Source organism: Ambystoma mexicanum, chromosome 10 (genome assembly GCF_040938575.1).
Source record: "Ambystoma mexicanum isolate Mex_15411 chromosome 10, UKY_AmexF1_1, whole genome shotgun sequence".
Classification (NCBI taxonomy): Eukaryota; Metazoa; Chordata; class Amphibia; order Caudata; family Ambystomatidae; genus Ambystoma; species Ambystoma mexicanum.
This window is the reverse complement of record NC_090932.1, coordinates 498,725,561-498,748,447: the sequence shown is the minus strand read 5'-3', so window position 1 is coordinate 498,748,447 and position 22,887 is coordinate 498,725,561.

Genomic DNA, 22,887 nt, shown 5'->3' with positions numbered 1-22,887 from the left:
CATGGTATTTATTTTACTGGCCATCTATGATAGATGCCAAGTAAAAAAAACCATGCCTACTCCTCAGGCCCCCCCAGCACCACACATGTGCACATAATCACATTGTGTGTGTCTGAGATACTGGGGGGCCCAGAGGGCAGGCATGGCCATTTTTAATGGGCATCTACGATAAAGCAAGCATGGTAGGTGTTATTATGTTGCTAAACTGTCATTTGAATGCGCCAAGTCTAGCCATATTTTTCTGTGTCATGATATTTTGTATTGGGCATCTTTGATAAAGTAAGCATGATAAATGTTATTTTGCGTGGCTAGGCTGGCATTTTGATGCAGCCATTCTAGCCATTTCTGACTGTCGCATGACATTTTGTATTGGGTATCTTTGATAAAGCAAGCATGTTACGTTTTAATATATAGCTAGAATGCCATTTTGATGCAGCCAGTTTGGACATATTTTCAGACTGTGGCAGGACATTTTTTATGGTAAAGCCAACTGGAGTATGTTCTTACATGGGAATACTGCCATATTGGTGCAGCCAGCATGGATATGTATGGGTGCAGCCAACATGAAAATGTTTTTATACAGGCATATATTGTGATCAAATCCTGAAAATGTGTTGGCGAAATGCTCCTCTGGGATCTATGTGATTATTACGATGGTCGAAAATGCTGAGAACCCCCGCAAACCCCCCCAAATTAATATTATACTCTAACCCCCTCCCACATATATATGTGGTGGAAGGGGGGGTTAAAGAAAAGTCAGCATTTTCGGCCGTCGCAATGCCCAGGTCAACATTTTTGTACAATTCCCTCCTCTGCACTGTTGGTGACTTGCATCTATTGGATTTTCTCATGCATTATCATACAAAATCAATTTCAAACTGTTTGGCATTTTAGTACATTTTTGCACCATTTTAAGCCACTTTGAAATCATAAGATGCCAATACCGGGCAATATACACATAACAGGACGCCTGGTACCATAACATGCATGTGAAATGGAGTAACATGTTCTGATATCACAATCCTCTGAGGTGCCATCAAATGGTATGACACAGTGCCAGGTTATTAAATTGCTTTTAATGGGCACATGATAGCAATAGTTGGGCATAATCTAGGAATGTTAGGCCTTATTAGTAGGGTGAGCAGATGTCCCTGTGTTTGGACTGTCCTGGAATTGCGTCCTCTGTGCCCCGGTCCAGAGAGTTATTTTTAATTTAAAAACACTGTCCCGGTTTTAGGAAAGGAAGTGTGATTACTGCAAAGATGCAACAAAAGAAGGTGATGATTGCAGATAATAAACATGTCCCTAGCTTTCTTTTGTGACTGTTGCCACATCCTTGCTCCCCCAGAGTAGTCTCGAACTGCCAACATTTCTGTTCCCAGCAACCTGCATTTACTGATTCCACCATGATAAGAAACTAAAATGGCAAAGCCTGTAATAACAATCAAAGCAAACTCTCTTGTTTTTAGCATGCTTAGTGGCCGATGCATGGAATTACTTGTGCGGAAAATAGGGAACTTGCGTGCCAAACTGCGTGCATAATCCAGTTTTTTGATTCATGAAATGGAATGCTTGGGATTTTCCTTGGACTTTTGTGGATTTCATAGTGGTCTGGAATGCCACTGCAAGTGGCCGAATGCCTTGTGCAAGACACCACGAAGAGAGTGGGTGTGGCTTGCGCAGAGGACTGGGAAGGGGCAGAACACAGAAAATTGGGAAGAACATGCCAAAAAGTGGGCTTTTTACGAGGGACAGCCCGTAGCCAGTCCATCGCACGGCCACAATTGCGCGAAACGACATGTATCGATGGGCCCACCCGTGCAGCCTCTCGACACAGAAATGGCAGTGCAAAGCCCTCATAACATCCGCCACTCAGAGGCAGTGGTGCATAGGAATCACTGCGCAGAGGTGAGATGGCATGTTTGATTTGGGGGTGCGCGTATGCAGCCGTGGTTCTGATCTAACTTAGGGGTGAGTTTACACAGTGCGGGGTGAAGGAACAGATTACGGGGGTTTGCACACAGATTTTCTGACTTTTACCTGAGTTGTGACAAATAATACGCATCAGCGTGCAATTGACAGTTGCAGAGGACCCTGCACAGGCTTACCGAGGTACAGGCCTGCTTGCGGGGAACCCCATTCACTGTTTACAGGGTGCATCCAGGGAGCATAGAAAGATAGCTGTTTCTGGCTGTTTTGGATTAGCGTTGGAGCGTGTCGAAGGCATTCCATGAATACGCAGAGCATGCAGAAAAAAATCTGCATGCAGGCTCATGCAGTGATGTTCTCGGTGCGTGGGATTTACAGGATTTCTGCACACTTTTCCATGAATCGGCCCCTTGGTGTCACAGCCGAATGTGAAGTTTCTATATAGAAGTACTGTGAAATGTATTTATCGTAATGTGTGATCCTTACCAATGGAGGGGTTGAATGGGTTGTGGGCACTAGTCCTACTTTTATCTCTGTGGCAGCCCAGTTTTTTATTTTCTAAATCTGGTCATCCTACCCTACATACATTTGAACCTTTCTCAAGCTATTAGTCTTTGCTTTAGTGCACTTTATCTTTTCTCACTGTTTTTCTTTTTCCTAATGTACCATGAATTCCTTGGAACATCCATCCCATGCCCATCTAGTCCTACTTTCATTTGTTTCCACCCCATTTCCTTCGCCTATGCAGACTACTCCTTTTGCTTTTGTTACAATAAACTGGAAGTCTGCTCCCACAGCAGTGTACGTTTGTTGGATTCAGACCCAATCCTGAAATGTGCACACGACTACTGTAGAGAAGGAGCCAAGTACCCCCACCTCAACCATCTCCCCCATATTCTCTACATGTTGGGAACCAGAGTGTGAGACACGTGCAGTACCAGTGAAAATACCAATACCAAGGAGAATCCTAGAAGCAAGGTTCCCATTGAGAAAGCAATACCTGCATATATGACAGTATGATGGCCATTGAATGAAATCCCAGAAGAAGCGGGTCCACTGAATGAAAGAGCAAATTGTTGACGTCACACAAAGCTGGACTGATGTACATAGAAGAGATGCAGAGATAAGAGGATTAAGATATTCTATAATATATCAAGAAAGTATCACAGATCAGTGACATCTTGGGATCAAGATGAACAGGCTTATACTACAGAAACAATGAAGATATCAAGTCATTTTACATGTGTACATATGCAAAGAAACACAAGTAGACAGAGTACTCTTGAGGCTAGCTATGTAGTGAATAGATTGCGTCAAGCGCCAATGTATACATATATAGGAACAAGTAAAGAATGGATGATTCCACTACGTGTTATAGCAGTGGTACACCAGAGAATATGGCCTTTCCAGTGTGTTGCAGTTGAAAAAAGCAATTGAAGCAAGTGAATCTCAGAAAGGTGAGGCTGGATGAGCCCCAAGAAGCCAAGGTCTTATTGGACTGGGATGAACAGAGAGTAGTTACAAATTGTGTGAAAGAACGAAACTCCTGTTCAGAAAGCATGGACAAAAACAAGGAAGACATCAGAGGTCTATTAAAAAATAGTATTTTAAATGCACCAGAGCTCAGATTTGTGGTCTTCAGTCATGTGGAAGGATGAAGTTGGGCAAACATTACAAACCACACCTACTCATGAAGGCAGAGCGTGCCTTCACTCCCCTGAATTCTCCATATAACATAGGTGGAAAAGTACTGACGAATGTAAGAGTGCCAACCAATTTTTGGGGGCCGAGTAATTAAGGGCTCTATAGTTTGTGTACCAATGGGATGTCATGTATTTAGTGACGTTCATAGTGACCTGTTTGAGGGGAGGGAGTAGCTGCCCCACCTGTTGTTAAGGAGCCTACCACTTTCGTAGACTAGAATGGAATGCATGATTAGATGTTCCCTTAGAACCAATCACTCTCTTCAATAGGTTTCTGTATTTTGCCACGTAGGATGACGTTAGCAAAAATATGTAGGTTCACGTCATCAATGATGAGTTTCTACTATAAGTGCAATGTTTTTTCTGAAGCAGATTGAGAGACCATGCAATGAGACATCCGTTGTACTCCCTGTTTTAGATAATTGATATTAAAACAGTTAACCTTTTTGCCAACTGCCTGAGTTGTTTTGATTATTGATGTTTGAGTAACTTTTGCACCCTCATTCATCTCATAGTATTGCTACCTCGTCTTAAGGGGCTGGGCTGACTACCCCAGTTCACTATGATGAATTTAAATGGTGCATTTTGAAAGCATAATATTTCATAAAAGCTGGCTAAAAATCCATACAGTTTACAATAGGTTTTGTAAGTACTGTAAAACATTTTTACTAAAATATGCCATCATGCCATGCAAAAGAATATATATTTGGTTGCATGTTAATATGTCCCCTGAAAAATGTCAGCAGGGGGGCAGATTTCTTTTCCTGACCCCTAAAATACTTTCCCCAAATATTCTAGGATTGGTGTAATTTGTGATTGTAAACCCCAATCATAGAATATTTGGGGAAAGTGTTTGATTTTATTGTGGGTGCATATTTGGGGAAATGTTGCTCCCTGGCAGCATTTTCCTTGATAAGCTGTTCACTGGATACCATATATTCATGCAGAAATGCAACCACCATACCCTGCCAGACTAACATACATAATATATGTGTTGTACATGGAAACACTCATCTCACATCAGCGTAATTGCACATTCAAACTCTTTTGCATGCTCACTTTTTACAACGTGCTTCTCCTATCCTATTAGGGGATCACTACATATTATCCCCACCAAAAATATCGCTGTATATATGGTCGTCTGGAACGGCCATAGGCAATATTTTTGTGGGGATAACTTTTGAGGTTTTTGGGGGTAGGGGGTGTCCCCCGCTCCTTTAATAATAATGTAGGGGTTGCAGGGGTGTCCCTCACTTGTTTCATGCCTTAATATTGCAGCAAAATAAGGTGATATTTTTGTATGGCGATATTTTTGCAGGGATATTAACACATGTAACCCCTATTACTCCAGGGCTTCAGGTAGGAAATGGCCTCATTTGATACCCAGAGCATGGTTGCCAAGGAAGGAGCTGTGGGGTCTAATCAATGACCCCAACCAACGGCACTGAAGGGCCTGCTGAAAAAAGCACCTGCAAGCCTTCATAAAAAAAATAACTAAACCTTCACACTGGCCTATTATGCAGACTGTGGGGTTCCTTCAAGTAACGCAAAGAAGGGCCATGTGAAAAAGGCCTACCTGTCATTACAAAAGAAAAAGAACATTTTAATTCACAAAGGCAGAAGAAATTCAAAGGCCTTTTTCACTTGGAAAGCAGGATTTCCAAACACTGTCACCAAAATGACGTTGCATGAGAGCTTGCAGTTTAAAGCAAGACATGAGAAAAATGTTCCCCTGCTAACATAAAGATGTCAAGGAAAAGACATAGGGCCTCATCACGAGTTGGACAGTATCTGGGCTGTAGTAGCGCCAAACTATATTAGCGTTAGCACCCACCAGTCCCGTGGTATTAACACTGGATCACGGGTTGGGCACTAACTATAAGTCCCCATTGGGTCCATTGGAGCCAATGTGAATTTTCGGCACAATTTCCGCGGGCTAATACTGCGAGCAGTAATTGTGCCGAAAAAGGGAATTTTCCTGCATACTTACCTCTAGCTCACCATCTCAGAGCTGGGGGTGATGCAGCCAGACTGGTGATAGAGCCAGCCCTTAAATGCGGTGGTAATACCATTACTGCCACATTTAAGGGCTACCGCCCAAGTCATGTTGAATTCCATAGTGTGTGTGACAAGATGTAATGTATATTATGCTTCACATGTAAAATACCAGCAAAATTTGAAAAGAAAAGCCCACTTTGTTTCCATGGGTCACATGAACATTTCCTGTAGAGTTGAGGCAGATGCTTTTGCTTGTTGTTGGGCAAATTGCACAAAAGCCTCCCCCAACTGAAAGCCTGGTTTGTGCATCCCAACTGTTTACAACGGCAATATAATGTGGCCGCTAAGGGTATTGAAAACAAACTTTCCCTAGACTTGGTGTCTCTGAAAGCTCATTTCTGTGCATGGCAGATGGCCTAGCCAGTGTATGTCAGGAATATAGGGGGTAGGTGTGAAAACATGGGTTGCAATCAAAGCTGAACTCTGAAAAAATACAGGGAAATGGAAGCTTTCCAGATTGAAATGGTGGTCCCCTTGAGATAAGAGGACAGGATGACAAATGTCTACAGTGGGGATCTCTGTGTTGGTCGGTGCATCCCGGGTATTTATGATATGCAGTGCACACTTCAAAAAACAAATAGACTAATACAACAAAAATAACTCTGGTCACAGTCCAGCCCAGAGTGGCAAATGATCTGAGGTCCAGAGAGCTACAATTTGCATAACATGAAGATTTCCTATTGATATAAAAGTACTATTATTGTTTAAGCATTTTTCTCAGCAACGATAAGTCATACTGCCTTCATTTTTGTGTCATTTATTTAGATAATTCTTAGGAATTTTGTTGAAATGCAATTCATCCACCTGTGACTTAGAGAATTGTAATAGCCAGCTAAAAGGTGTTCCTGGCTGTGCTGAACATGCCCTGAATTTGAGAATTGGCGTGCCGGTGGAGGCTAAAATTAGGAATGTTGGGATTAAACTGCATGCCCCTAACTATAATTCTTTTTTTAAAAATGGTGGAAAATTGTCAAACGGCCATGCAATATTAAATTTCCATGATCAGCTGAATCAGAAAATATATACATTGTGCTAATTACTAGTAAATCACAACATATTTGACACATAACCAGATTTTTGCCAAAAGTTGTATAAAAACAAAATAGGAATTGCCATATGTCTGCTCCAGAATCCTAAACCAATCCGTAGAGAGAGGCTGTATTTGGGAGGAGAGAGAAGGGTGACTGCCCTGTCCTAGTTGGGGGAATTCTTGCAGGGCACTGCCCAAAATTGAAATCTTGATGGTATCATCACTGGTATATAAAGTGGATGCACTATGGAAGAAGGGAAAGTGCTGCTGAGAATTACCATCTGACAGAGGCAAGTAAACACCAGAGGATATTGCTGAGCATTGCATCTGGTTGGAGCTTTCTATTGCTGGGAAGGCCTTAAAAGGCTGACTCGGTCCTAGGCTGAAGAGCTGGGGACATCCCTGAGAGTTGAGTGACCAGACCCCTGCCCTGTCCTCCAAGAGTGTCCTGAAATTCAACTGACTTTCCTGAACTTTAAAAAGAGGCTTTCAATGTAAGTAGAATTGAGCCCTTTGACACCAAATGGCGGGGGACTCTGTTTGCTCATTCAAATCATCCCAATTGTTTCTGTCCAACTTCCCCAACATAGGTGTTTAAGTTGAAAGGTGTCCAAAATTCTTAAATCATTCCAATTTATTCTGTCTGGCTTCCCCAACACAGGCCTTCAAGAGGAGGGAGGTCTGAAATCTAAAATCCCTCAATCATCAAAAATCACCTTATGTTTATTTCAAAGCAAAATTGTGGTTGAAACTAATAACTGCCTTGTGCATTTGCCCAAATCTGTAACCCAAACTTCTCGCCTTTCAAGCGTGCAGCAAAATCGAAATTGCGAAGCATTGCATATGTAGATAGATTTTGTTCATTAACCAGTGCTGATTATTTCTTGAAGTGATCTCTGTAGAAAGCAAAGTTTTGTGATGTGTGTTTTTCACAACAAATTTGTGTGATTTATTTCTGTAAAAAGAAGTTAAATTGTGAGCACAAATAAGGTGGCGTTGTCGTTTTAGTGCGATCTCCATTCTCAATTATTCAAATGAATACAAATATGTTTTTTGGACACAGGCCTGGTTCTTGGCTCATTGGTAGCCCAGGGGGAAGGATCCCAGGGGGTTTATATAAGTCTGAAATAGGGCTGAATAAAGAACTCAAATTAAACAGTTTATTGTGTCACACCTGGCTTTGGGAAGGAAGGAACTCCCTGTGTTGAAAGTGGCCTTCAATAAACCATTACAGAGCATGTGGGGTGCTGTGGCAACACTCAGGCCACCTTTATCAGAAGTGCAGAGCTCAGAACAGGCATACCAGGTAGCAAAGTGGGTGATGGGTATTGTGCATCAAGATGAGCGCAAAGGGGCAGACACTTAACACGGTTGTAGGTCATATGGTCGAAAACAAAAGGATTGAATGCCTTTTGCAATAGAACAAGGTGGTCCAAGGTCTATGTGAACGACCAGCGCAACTGCACAAATGTTAGAAGTATGAAAAAGGCAGCGTTCAACATGAAAGTGTGAGGGTGCCCGGACCAAGGACCCTCAATAAGAAGTAAGTTAGTTATAATCAGTGAACTGCGCCAATAAGCAGTAATACAATAACAATTGAATTATGTTTTTAATTCCATTCCACAGCCTGACACGTGTTTCGAGCAAAGCTCTTTTTCAAAGGCTGTACATAGTAACGATTATACAACCAGTAGCCCATTCATTAGTGGATTTGCATCATGTCAATTGGGCAAACATCAAGGGGTAGCAAGGGAGAAGGACATCATGACATTAAATTAAAGGGAACATAATATAATATAAATCATTTTCCATGCAGACAATTACCGTATTAACAGAGGATCCATCCGGTTACAAATCCAATAAGGAATAAAAACATAACATAATAAGAGATTAGGTGTGTGCGGTGGAAAACCAACCATAGATAACATAATTTGTTAAACCAACTAAAAGGATCAACTGACTAAATATTTACCGTTGAACCTTGTCCAAGGGAAACTATACAGAAAAAAGATAAATTAACAAGAATTATCTATTGTCATGTGCATTAAAAGCAACCAATTATCCCACCTTGAATATAAAATGAAAATTGTGATTACCTTAATATTACTTGCAATTGCAATGACCATTAATTAATTACTGCAAGAATCCACATCCAAAAGGGGAAATGTAGCGCGTAGATAACAACAACCAACCAAATCAGGACGAGTCACGTATCCATTGCCAATATTAATTTGGACAATTATCAAAAAGAAAGAGAGGAAACAGGCTCTTAGTTAAATACAATCAATTGATTGCAACATAGGAATCATATCGAAAGAGCACACAAACTGCTTACCAGCCTTCCGGCAACAACAATGTACAAAAAGAGAGCGCACGCGCGCAATGCTTCTCGTGTAATTAAATAGAGAACTGGATCGCATAGGCAACAACAAGACAAGGAATCCCACGGCGGCCATGTTAGGTGAGGAAAAGAGCCGGTTGTTAATTAGATCAATTCTCAGGTTATATGTAACATCTAAAGAACCCGCGCAATTAAAAATTGACGCGGTTGTGTTTAAATACTTGTAAATAAGGGGAAATGTAATATATTATTGACTACCGAAAAATTATAAATCCAGGTTATGTGTGAACCACACAATCTGTCGGTGCTATACACCAAATATCCACTTGCAACTCATAATACAGTCGAAAAATAATAAAGTTGAAAAGTAACAATGCATAAAACGCACTTGTTGAGCTGATGATGAAGAGATAAATCTTGGCGGTGTATAAAAATCTGTTACCACAGGTTATGTATTCAGCCGCACACACCCATTAATAATCACAAAACTATACAAACAATTAGACATTCAAGATAGAAATTAAGTAATAAAAAGAACACGGTAAACAGGTGTAGCTACCTAAGTATCGCTGGCACCAAACCAACTATAAATATAAAGTTAAATCATAAGAACACATGAAATTCATGATCGGAATTAAGTCCACAATTTACTAATCTGTGTTTACAAATAAGTCTAGCCTCTAATTGTCTAAGTCTAAGTTCCATATTACCACCTCTTTTTAATGGACGTATTTGAGATAACCCAATAAATTTAAAATCCTTAGAGTCATCCAGCTGATGTAAAGTCTGCCAATGTAATGCCAGTGGATATTTGGCATCCTGTTTATGCAAAGAAGCCAAATGCTCTCGAATACGCATTTTAAGTGGTCTAATGGTGCTCCCTACATAAAATAAACCGCAAACACATATAATGCAATACACCACAAATTTTGTGTTGCAGTTAATGAATGAATTGATAACATGTTTGCCTGTTGTACCAAAGTCAAATGCCTCAGATTCAAATGCATGTGAGCAAATGTTGCCACTCCCACATTTGTGAAACCCATTCACGCGACCTTGATCTAACCATGTTCTAACAGTAGGTACTGGTGCCATGAAAGAGGGGCATAAAAGATTTTTAAGAGTAGGAGCTCTACTAAAAACTATCGTTGGATTAGGTTCCAATAGTTTGGTGAGATCCTTGTCTAAGTGGAGTAAGTGCCAATGACGTTTTAGTATAGCATACACCTCATTGCTATCACTAGTGTACCTAGTAATCAACCTGATTTTATTAAAACGCGTATTAGCTGAGTTCGTTCGGATTTTAGGTTTAAGTAAATCAGCCCTCTTCATACTGGACACTTCGCGTTCAACCTTAGTAAGAAGATTAGGTTGATAACCCCGTTGTACAAACTGGTCACGGATAAACAATTTTTCCGCATCAAAATCTGCAGTCAGAGAGCAATTACGTTTTGCTCTAATATATTCACCTTTCGGAATGTTGTTAATAACAGACCGTATATGAGAACTAGATGAATGTAAAACTGCATTAACCGAGGTGGGTTTGCGAAAAGTTTTAGTAATAAAACCAATAGGGGACTTGGAAATATTCAGGTCAAGAAAATCTACAGAATCATTTGAAACATAGTGCACAAATTGCAAACCCCAATTATTGGCATTTAAAAATTTTACAAATTCATTTAATTCAACCACATTGCCCGTCCAAATCATAAAAACGTCATCAATATATCTTTTCCAAAGATATATCAACGGTGAAAAGACATTATTATGAAACACATATTGTTCTTCAAATTGGTGCATGAATATATTCGCTACAGAAGGAGCAAAGCTGGCTCCCATTGCAATACCAATCAGTTGTTGATAATATGTATCATTGAAAAGGAAAACATTATTTTGCAGAGCACAAAGAAGAAATTCTTTGATCATTTCAATATGAAGGTGGTATGATGCTGATTTGTGTCGGAAAATATAAGAAATGCTAGCAATTGCTTTATGATGATCAATAGAAGTATATAATGATTTAACATCAAGTGTGACCAATAATAATACAGGAGTACAAGGCAATTGTGCAAGAATCTCAAGAATGTGCATAGTATCTCGTAAATATGTGGGTGTAGAGTGGACCAAAGGTGCAATACATTCATTAACATACACTGATATAGGTTCCAAGATACCACCCTGGCCACTAATAATAGGTCTACCTTCAGGTATCCTATCAAATGACTTATGAATCTTGGGAAGAAAGTAAGCAGTTGACATTGTGGGTTTATCAGAAACCAAAAAGCATTTTTCCACATCTGTAATGATACCTATTTTATACCATTTGTCAATTAAAGAATGAACTTTATTTCGTATTTGAGCAATAGGATTGTTTTTCAAAATAGCATAACAGCCTGGTGAGTTCAAATGGTCAAGTGCCATGGAAATGTAGTCTACTTTGTCCATAATCACAACGTTGCCGCCTTTGTCAGCCTCCTTAATTACCAGCGAATCATTAGATACTAATTTATTCAGGGCGGAACGCTGTGCTACTGACAGATTAGAATTTGTGAATTTGGAACGAAAAGAACAGCGATCAACTAATGTGTGAATATCATTGGTCACAACCCGATGAAACGTGTCTATAACATTATCATCTGAAAAAGTTGGAGTAAATTTAGATTTATTTGCAAATTCTTTAATTGTCAAATTACGATGCTGAATATCTAGTTCATGCATCGTATCAAGAAGATTAGATTCACTATCAGATATTGACTCATCAATAGACATGAGTATATGTGTGCTCATCATTGTTTGTAATGAAATTTCAGATAGTGCAGCGACAGGTGTCGTAGGGGAATATTGTTTAACCTGTGTAGCAAAAAACTTCTTGAGCTTAAGCTTCCTGATAAATTTAAATAGATCAATTTGAACCTGCACGATATCCTTGATGCAAGATGGAGCAAATGATAATCCTTTATTAAGCAATGAGTGTTCTTCTGGAGAGAGCTGATATTGACTTAAATTGTGAATTAAATTTATCTGAACTGATTCTGATCGGTTTGATTCTGTATTGATTTCTGATAAGAGGCTCTGGTTAGACGCTGGCCTAGTGGAGCGGCGTTGGCGCCGCCTGTGTTGACCACCCCTTGATCCCCTTGGTTTGGACCGAGCGTTGCGATATTGGCAGTGGGTGGTAGACGAAACCTGACCTGTTTTCTGATAGCTTCTTGTCTGTTGCCCTTTTTGAATCTTCTCATCTGTTCCAAAAAAGGTGCCGGAGAAAAGCTAGGTGGTTCTGACAATTCAACAGATTCGGCATCTTCTGCATCCCGTGATTCATCATCACGAGGTGTATTCCCTAAGGTATTTTTGTTACCAGATCGATCTGAATCACTTTCGACATCAGAACTAACAGGTGAAGAGGCCACACTACTATTCCGTGATCTAGACACTTCATCAAACTTAGGTTGATAAGTGTAGACCCGGTTGTCTCGATAATCCCTATCATCTCTTGAAAATTTCCTACACTTTCTCATTTTGACCTCATCCTGATGTCTTCTCAGTATATTGTACATTGTTTTAAAGTTTTTATCAATAGTTGCAGCAGGTGCATCAAATAATTGAATTTCTTGTTTGAGTTCGTCAATCTGTTGAACAATACGAGAATGTGCTCTTTTTGCATGTTCAATAAGTAAGAGTAACATTTTGTTAGAGCTGTTAGTGAGGTTGGTTTCCCATTCCACTGCCAAATCATTATCCTGAGGATCTTCAAAATCCGGTAAGATAAGAATACGAAGGCCTCTTGGTATTTTATGTTCTTGAGTATAATGCTGCAACGTGATCATTTCCCAAAATTTGTTAATTTCTCTAATGCTCAACCTCTCGAGCTTAATGAATTTAGATCTGAGATCCTCAGTAATGTTAGGTAATCGTTTGAACGGGTTCAGAGTAGACCCACGAGGTGCGAATAGTGCTTTAATATCCGCATCTCTAGTAAGAATATATTCTGCTGATTCAGCCATGAGTTAGAGAGGAGTACAATGCAACGCTGCTGGGTTCAAGACCTGAAAATTAGCAATAGAACAAGGTGGTCCAAGGTCTATGTGAACGACCAGCGCAACTGCACAAATGTTAGAAGTATGAAAAAGGCAGCGTTCAACATGAAAGTGTGAGGGTGCCCGGACCAAGGACCCTCAATAAGAAGTAAGTTAGTTATAATCAGTGAACTGCGCCAATAAGCAGTAATACAATAACAATTGAATTATGTTTTTAATTCCATTCCACAGCCTGACACGTGTTTCGAGCAAAGCTCTTTTTCAAAGGCTGTACATAGTAACGATTATACAACCAGTAGCCCATTCATTAGTGGATTTGCATCATGTCAATTGGGCAAACATCAAGGGGTAGCAAGGGAGAAGGACATCATGACATTAAATTAAAGGGAACATAATATAATATAAATCATTTTCCATGCAGACAATTACCGTATTAACAGAGGATCCATCCGGTTACAAATCCAATAAGGAATAAAAACATAACATAATAAGAGATTAGGTGTGTGCGGTGGAAAACCAACCATAGATAACATAATTTGTTAAACCAACTAAAAGGATCAACTGACTAAATATTTACCGTTGAACCTTGTCCAAGGGAAACTATACAGAAAAAAGATAAATTAACAAGAATTATCTATTGTCATGTGCATTAAAAGCAACCAATTATCCCACCTTGAATATAAAATGAAAATTGTGATTACCTTAATATTACTTGCAATTGCAATGACCATTAATTAATTACTGCAAGAATCCACATCCAAAAGGGGAAATGTAGCGCGTAGATAACAACAACCAACCAAATCAGGACGAGTCACGTATCCATTGCCAATATTAATTTGGACAATTATCAAAAAGAAAGAGAGGAAACAGGCTCTTAGTTAAATACAATCAATTGATTGCAACATAGGAATCATATCGAAAGAGCACACAAACTGCTTACCAGCCTTCCGGCAACAACAATGTACAAAAAGAGAGCGCACGCGCGCAATGCTTCTCGTGTAATTAAATAGAGAACTGGATCGCATAGGCAACAACAAGACAAGGAATCCCACGGCGGCCATGTTAGGTGAGGAAAAGAGCCGGTTGTTAATTAGATCAATTCTCAGGTTATATGTAACATCTAAAGAACCCGCGCAATTAAAAATTGACGCGGTTGTGTTTAAATACTTGTAAATAAGGGGAAATGTAATATATTATTGACTACCGAAAAATTATAAATCCAGGTTATGTGTGAACCACACAATCTGTCGGTGCTATACACCAAATATCCACTTGCAACTCATAATACAGTCGAAAAATAATAAAGTTGAAAAGTAACAATGCATAAAACGCACTTGTTGAGCTGATGATGAAGAGATAAATCTTGGCGGTGTATAAAAATCTGTTACCACAGGTTATGTATTCAGCCGCACACACCCATTAATAATCACAAAACTATACAAACAATTAGACATTCAAGATAGAAATTAAGTAATAAAAAGAACACGGTAAACAGGTGTAGCTACCTAAGTATCGCTGGCACCAAACCAACTATAAATATAAAGTTAAATCATAAGAACACATGAAATTCATGATCGGAATTAAGTCCACAATTTACTAATCTGTGTTTACAAATAAGTCTAGCCTCTAATTGTCTAAGTCTAAGTTCCATATTACCACCTCTTTTTAATGGACGTATTTGAGATAACCCAATAAATTTAAAATCCTTAGAGTCATCCAGCTGATGTAAAGTCTGCCAATGTAATGCCAGTGGATATTTGGCATCCTGTTTATGCAAAGAAGCCAAATGCTCTCGAATACGCATTTTAAGTGGTCTAATGGTGCTCCCTACATAAAATAAACCGCAAACACATATAATGCAATACACCACAAATTTTGTGTTGCAGTTAATGAATGAATTGATAACATGTTTGCCTGTTGTACCAAAGTCAAATGCCTCAGATTCAAATGCATGTGAGCAATCTTTTATGCCCCTCTTTCATGGCACCAGTACCTACTGTTAGAACATGGTTAGATCAAGGTCGCGTGAATGGGTTTCACAAATGTGGGAGTTGCAACATTTGCTCACATGCATTTGAATCTGAGGCATTTGACTTTGGTACAACAGGCAAACATGTTATCAATTCATTCATTAACTGCAACACAAAATTTGTGGTGTATTGCATTATATGTGTTTGCGGTTTATTTTATGTAGGGAGCACCATTAGACCACTTAAAATGCGTATTCGAGAGCATTTGGCTTCTTTGCATAAACAGGATGCCAAATATCCACTGGCATTACATTGGCAGACTTTACATCAGCTGGATGACTCTAAGGATTTTAAATTTATTGGGTTATCTCAAATACGTCCATTAAAAAGAGGTGGTAATATGGAACTTAGACTTAGACAATTAGAGGCTAGACTTATTTGTAAACACAGATTAGTAAATTGTGGACTTAATTCCGATCATGAATTTCATGTGTTCTTATGATTTAACTTTATATTTATAGTTGGTTTGGTGCCAGCGATACTTAGGTAGCTACACCTGTTTACCGTGTTCTTTTTATTACTTAATTTCTATCTTGAATGTCTAATTGTTTGTATAGTTTTGTGATTATTAATGGGTGTGTGCGGCTGAATACATAACCTGTGGTAACAGATTTTTATACACCGCCAAGATTTATCTCTTCATCATCAGCTCAACAAGTGCGTTTTATGCATTGTTACTTTTCAACTTTATTATTTTTCGACTGTATTATGAGTTGCAAGTGGATATTTGGTGTATAGCACCGACAGATTGTGTGGTTCACACATAACCTGGATTTATAATTTTTCGGTAGTCAATAATATATTACATTTCCCCTTATTTACAAGTATTTAAACACAACCGCGTCAATTTTTAATTGCGCGGGTTCTTTAGATGTTACATATAACCTGAGAATTGATCTAATTAACAACCGGCTCTTTTCCTCACCTAACATGGCCGCCGTGGGATTCCTTGTCTTGTTGTTGCCTATGCGATCCAGTTCTCTATTTAATTACACGAGAAGCATTGCGCGCGTGCGCTCTCTTTTTGTACATTGTTGTTGCCGGAAGGCTGGTAAGCAGTTTGTGTGCTCTTTCGATATGATTCCTATGTTGCAATCAATTGATTGTATTTAACTAAGAGCCTGTTTCCTCTCTTTCTTTTTGATAATTGTCCAAATTAATATTGGCAATGGATACGTGACTCGTCCTGATTTGGTTGGTTGTTGTTATCTACGCGCTACATTTCCCCTTTTGGATGTGGATTCTTGCAGTAATTAATTAATGGTCATTGCAATTGCAAGTAATATTAAGGTAATCACAATTTTCATTTTATATTCAAGGTGGGATAATTGGTTGCTTTTAATGCACATGACAATAGATAATTCTTGTTAATTTATCTTTTTTCTGTATAGTTTCCCTTGGACAAGGTTCAACGGTAAATATTTAGTCAGTTGATCCTTTTAGTTGGTTTAACAAATTATGTTATCTATGGTTGGTTTTCCACCGCACACACCTAATCTCTTATTATGTTATGTTTTTATTCCTTATTGGATTTGTAACCGGATGGATCCTCTGTTAATACGGTAATTGTCTGCATGGAAAATGATTTATATTATATTATGTTCCCTTTAATTTAATGTCATGATGTCCTTCTCCCTTGCTACCCCTTGATGTTTGCCCAATTGACATGATGCAAATCCACTAATGAATGGGCTACTGGTTGTATAATCGTTACTATGTACAGCCTTTGAAAAAGAGCTTTGCTCGAAACACGTGTCAGGCTGTGGAATGGAATTAAAAACATAATTCAATTGTTATTGTATTACTGCTTATTGGCGCAGTTCACTGATTATAACTAACTTACTTCTTATTGAGGGTCCTTGGTCCGGGCACCCTCACACTTTCATGTTGAACGCTGCCTTTTTCATACTTCTAACATTTGTGCAGTTGCGCTGGTCGTTCACATAGACCTTGGACCACCTTGTTCTATTGCTAATTTTCAGGTCTTGAACCCAGCAGCGTTGCATTGTACTCCTCTCTAACTCATGGCTGAATCAGCAGAATATATTCTTACTAGAGATGCGGATATTAAAGCACTATTCGCACCTCGTGGGTCTACTCTGAACCCGTTCAAACGATTACCTAACATTACTGAGGATCTCAGATCTAAATTCATTAAGCTCGAGAGGTTGAGCATTAGAGAAATTAACAAATTTTGGGAAATGATCACGTTGCAGCATTATACTCAAGAACATAAAATACCAAGAGGCCTTCGTATTCTTATCTTACCGGATTTTGAAGATCCTCAGGATAATGATTTGGCAGTGGAATGGGAAACCAACCTCACTAACAGCTCTAACAAAATGTTACTCTTACTTATTGAACATGCAAAAAGAGCACATTCTCGTATTGTTCAACAGATTGACGAACTCAAACAAGAAATTCAATTATTTGATGCACCTGCTGCAACTATTGATAAAAACTTTAAAACAATGTACAATATACTGAGAAGACATCAGGATGAGGTCAAAATGAGAAAGTGTAGGAAATTTTCAAGAGATGATAGGGATTATCGAGACAACCGGGTCTACACTTATCAACCTAAGTTTGATGAAGTGTCTAGATCACGGAATAGTAGTGTGGCCTCTTCACCTGTTAGTTATGATGTCGAAAGTGATTCAGATCGATCTGGTAACAAAAATACCTTAGGGAATACACCTCGTGATGATGAATCACGGGATGCAGAAGATGCCGAATCTGTTGAATTGTCAGAACCACCTAGCTTTTCTCCGGCACCTTTTTTGGAACAGATGAGAAGATTCAAAAAGGGCAACAGACAAGAAGCTATCAGAAAACAGGTCAGGTTTCGTCTACCACCCACTGCCAATATCGCAACGCTCGGTCCAAACCAAGGGGATCAAGGGGTGGTCAACACAGGCGGCGCCAATGCCGCTCCACTAGGCCAGCGTCTAACCAGAGCCTCTTATCAGAAATCAATACAGAATCAAACCGATCAGAATCAGTTCAGATAAATTTAATTCACAATTTAAGTCAATATCAGCTCTCTCCAGAAGAACACTCATTGCTTAATAAAGGATTATCATTTGCTCCATCTTGCATCAAGGATATCGTGCAGGTTCAAATTGATCTATTTAAATTTATCAGGAAGCTTAAGCTCAAGAAGTTTTTTGCTACACAGGTTAAACAATATTCCCCTACGACACCTGTCGCTGCACTATCTGAAATTTCATTACAAACAATGATGAGCACACATATACTCATGTCTATTGATGAGTCAATATCTGATAGTGAATCTAATCTTCTTGATACGATGCATGAACTAGATATTCAGCATCGTAATTTGACAATTAAAGAATTTGCAAATAAATCTAAATTTACTCCAACTTTTTCAGATGATAATGTTATAGACACGTTTCATCGGGTTGTGACCAATGATATTCACACATTAGTTGATCGCTGTTCTTTTCGTTCCAAATTCACAAATTCTAATCTGTCAGTAGCACAGCGTTCCGCCCTGAATAAATTAGTATCTAATGATTCGCTGGTAATTAAGGAGGCTGACAAAGGCGGCAACGTTGTGATTATGGACAAAGTAGACTACATTTCCATGGCACTTGACCATTTGAACTCACCAGGCTGTTATGCTATTTTGAAAAACAATCCTATTGCTCAAATACGAAATAAAGTTCATTCTTTAATTGACAAATGGTATAAAATAGGTATCATTACAGATGTGGAAAAATGCTTTTTGGTTTCTGATAAACCCACAATGCCAACTGCTTACTTTCTTCCCAAGATTCATAAGTCATTTGATAGGATACCTGAAGGTAGACCTATTATTAGTGGCCAGGGTGGTATCTTGGAACCTATATCAGTGTATGTTAATGAATGTATTGCACCTTTGGTCCACTCTACACCCACATATTTACGAGATACTATGCACATTCTTGAGATTCTTGCACAATTGCCTTGTACTCCTGTATTATTATTGGTCACACTTGATGTTAAATCATTATATACTTCTATTGATCATCATAAAGCAATTGCTAGCATTTCTTATATTTTCCGACACAAATCAGCATCATACCACCTTCATATTGAAATGATCAAAGAATTTCTTCTTTGTGCTCTGCAAAATAATGTTTTCCTTTTCAATGATACATATTATCAACAACTGATTGGTATTGCAATGGGAGCCAGCTTTGCTCCTTCTGTAGCGAATATATTCATGCACCAATTTGAAGAACAATATGTGTTTCATAATAATGTCTTTTCACCGTTGATATATCTTTGGAAAAGATATATTGATGACGTTTTTATGATTTGGACGGGCAATGTGGTTGAATTAAATGAATTTGTAAAATTTTTAAATGCCAATAATTGGGGTTTGCAATTTGTGCACTATGTTTCAAATGATTCTGTAGATTTTCTTGACCTGAATATTTCCAAGTCCCCTATTGGTTTTATTACTAAAACTTTTCGCAAACCCACCTCGGTTAATGCAGTTTTACATTCATCTAGTTCTCATATACGGTCTGTTATTAACAACATTCCGAAAGGTGAATATATTAGAGCAAAACGTAATTGCTCTCTGACTGCAGATTTTGATGCGGAAAAATTGTTTATCCGTGACCAGTTTGTACAACGGGGTTATCAACCTAATCTTCTTACTAAGGTTGAACGCGAAGTGTCCAGTATGAAGAGGGCTGATTTACTTAAACCTAAAATCCGAACGAACTCAGCTAATACGCGTTTTAATAAAATCAGGTTGATTACTAGGTACACTAGTGATAGCAATGAGGTGTATGCTATACTAAAACGTCATTGGCACTTACTCCACTTAGACAAGGATCTCACCAAACTATTGGAACCTAATCCAACGATAGTTTTTAGTAGAGCTCCTACTCTTAAAAATCTTTTATGCCCCTCTTTCATGGCACCAGTACCTACTGTTAGAACATGGTTAGATCAAGGTCGCGTGAATGGGTTTCACAAATGTGGGAGTTGCAACATTTGCTCACATGCATTTGAATCTGAGGCATTTGACTTTGGTACAACAGGCAAACATGTTATCAATTCATTCATTAACTGCAACACAAAATTTGTGGTGTATTGCATTATATGTGTTTGCGGTTTATTTTATGTAGGGAGCACCATTAGACCACTTAAAATGCGTATTCGAGAGCATTTGGCTTCTTTGCATAAACAGGATGCCAAATATCCACTGGCATTACATTGGCAGACTTTACATCAGCTGGATGACTCTAAGGATTTTAAATTTATTGGGTTATCTCAAATACGTCCATTAAAAAGAGGTGGTAATATGGAACTTAGACTTAGACAATTAGAGGCTAGACTTATTTGTAAACACAGATTAGTAAATTGTGGACTTAATTCCGATCATGAATTTCATGTGTTCTTATGATTTAACTTTATATTTATAGTTGGTTTGGTGCCAGCGATACTTAGGTAGCTACACCTGTTTACCGTGTTCTTTTTATTACTTAATTTCTATCTTGAATGTCTAATTGTTTGTATAGTTTTGTGATTATTAATGGGTGTGTGCGGCTGAATACATAACCTGTGGTAACAGATTTTTATACACCGCCAAGATTTATCTCTTCATCATCAGCTCAACAAGTGCGTTTTATGCATTGTTACTTTTCAACTTTATTATTTTTCGACTGTATTATGAGTTGCAAGTGGATATTTGGTGTATAGCACCGACAGATTGTGTGGTTCACACATAACCTGGATTTATAATTTTTCGGTAGTCAATAATATATTACATTTCCCCTTATTTACAAGTATTTAAACACAACCGCGTCAATTTTTAATTGCGCGGGTTCTTTAGATGTTACATATAACCTGAGAATTGATCTAATTAACAACCGGCTCTTTTCCTCACCTAACATGGCCGCCGTGGGATTCCTTGTCTTGTTGTTGCCTATGCGATCCAGTTCTCTATTTAATTACACGAGAAGCATTGCGCGCGTGCGCTCTCTTTTTGTACATTGTTGTTGCCGGAAGGCTGGTAAGCAGTTTGTGTGCTCTTTCGATATGATTCCTATGTTGCAATCAATTGATTGTATTTAACTAAGAGCCTGTTTCCTCTCTTTCTTTTTGATAATTGTCCAAATTAATATTGGCAATGGATACGTGACTCGTCCTGATTTGGTTGGTTGTTGTTATCTACGCGCTACATTTCCCCTTTTGGATGTGGATTCTTGCAGTAATTAATTAATGGTCATTGCAATTGCAAGTAATATTAAGGTAATCACAATTTTCATTTTATATTCAAGGTGGGATAATTGGTTGCTTTTAATGCACATGACAATAGATAATTCTTGTTAATTTATCTTTTTTCTGTATAGTTTCCCTTGGACAAGGTTCAACGGTAAATATTTAGTCAGTTGATCCTTTTAGTTGGTTTAACAAATTATGTTATCTATGGTTGGTTTTCCACCGCACACACCTAATCTCTTATTATGTTATGTTTTTATTCCTTATTGGATTTGTAACCGGATGGATCCTCTGTTAATACGGTAATTGTCTGCATGGAAAATGATTTATATTATATTATGTTCCCTTTAATTGAATGCCTTTTGATCGACAGCAAAATGATCGAAAAAAAGGGTTGATTCTATTTTTTTTTTATTATGGGGGGGTTCCCCCCACAACCCGCTGTTTTCTTTATTAAAAACATCTTTCTACCAACCCAAACTAAAAAATATATATAAATAAATAAATTAAAAAACATTTGACCTTTTTTTCGACCACTCGACTGTCGATCAAATGGTCATTCGATCCTTTGTTTTCGACCATTTGACTGGACACCACTTAACACCACCCACAACCCATCCCCCACAACTTCCCTGGCTTAGCCACTTCTCTCCGCACAACCACCATCCCTCCACCACTATTATAATCTCACGCTAGGCTGGTAGCATGACTACAAATAGATTATCAGTGTCTCCTATGTTCTGCAGACATTTTAGCTGAGGGGCTCGTTGTATCAAGAGTGTTAGAATATGTTGTATAAGGTTTTGAATTTGCAAAGTGAACAGGGATGGTGAATTTTGAGATGTTGAAAGGGCTTCTGAGGGATATGGTCCAGGGAACACTATGCAAAAAGAGTCCGGTGACTATTCTGTGGTCACTGCATGCAAATATTTGTTAACATGTTGACATTTGGGTTTTGAATTCCCACCACAAACTGTGCAATACCGGGAAGCTTGCTTGAGAACTGAAATAAAAATAGTACCTTTAGTATCTACCTGCCTTGCCCTGCCTGGTGCATTGCTTGGTATGTCTCTTGGGGTGTCAAGAGGGATTCCTGGGCTCTGAAAGATCTTGTCGGGCACAGGTCTCCAACTCTGGTCCTCTAGAACAATAATCATACCAGATTTTCAGATTTGCTGTATTTACATTCAGTTGATGTGGATGTCTTGAAAAGATGACATGGAGTTCTGCACTTGAGTAGGAAGCCACATTTAGCGTTCCGAAGAGCCTGCAAGTGCTTGATGGATTATTTTGACTTTTCAGCAGGGATGTAATTCCTCAATTTGAGTTCTGCATTGGTGGGAAGTTTTGACAAAAGTTGTACTCGGAGGAAGAGCATGCAGAGTAAGTTGTTTTATGTGAGTACAGTCTGATGAGCAGTCTTTGGAGCTGAGCCACTGTGCAAGGGTGTGTGAACAGGATTTACATTGCAAATGCACCAATACTTTTGGGTAGGCATCGTTTCTCCAGCAGAGAA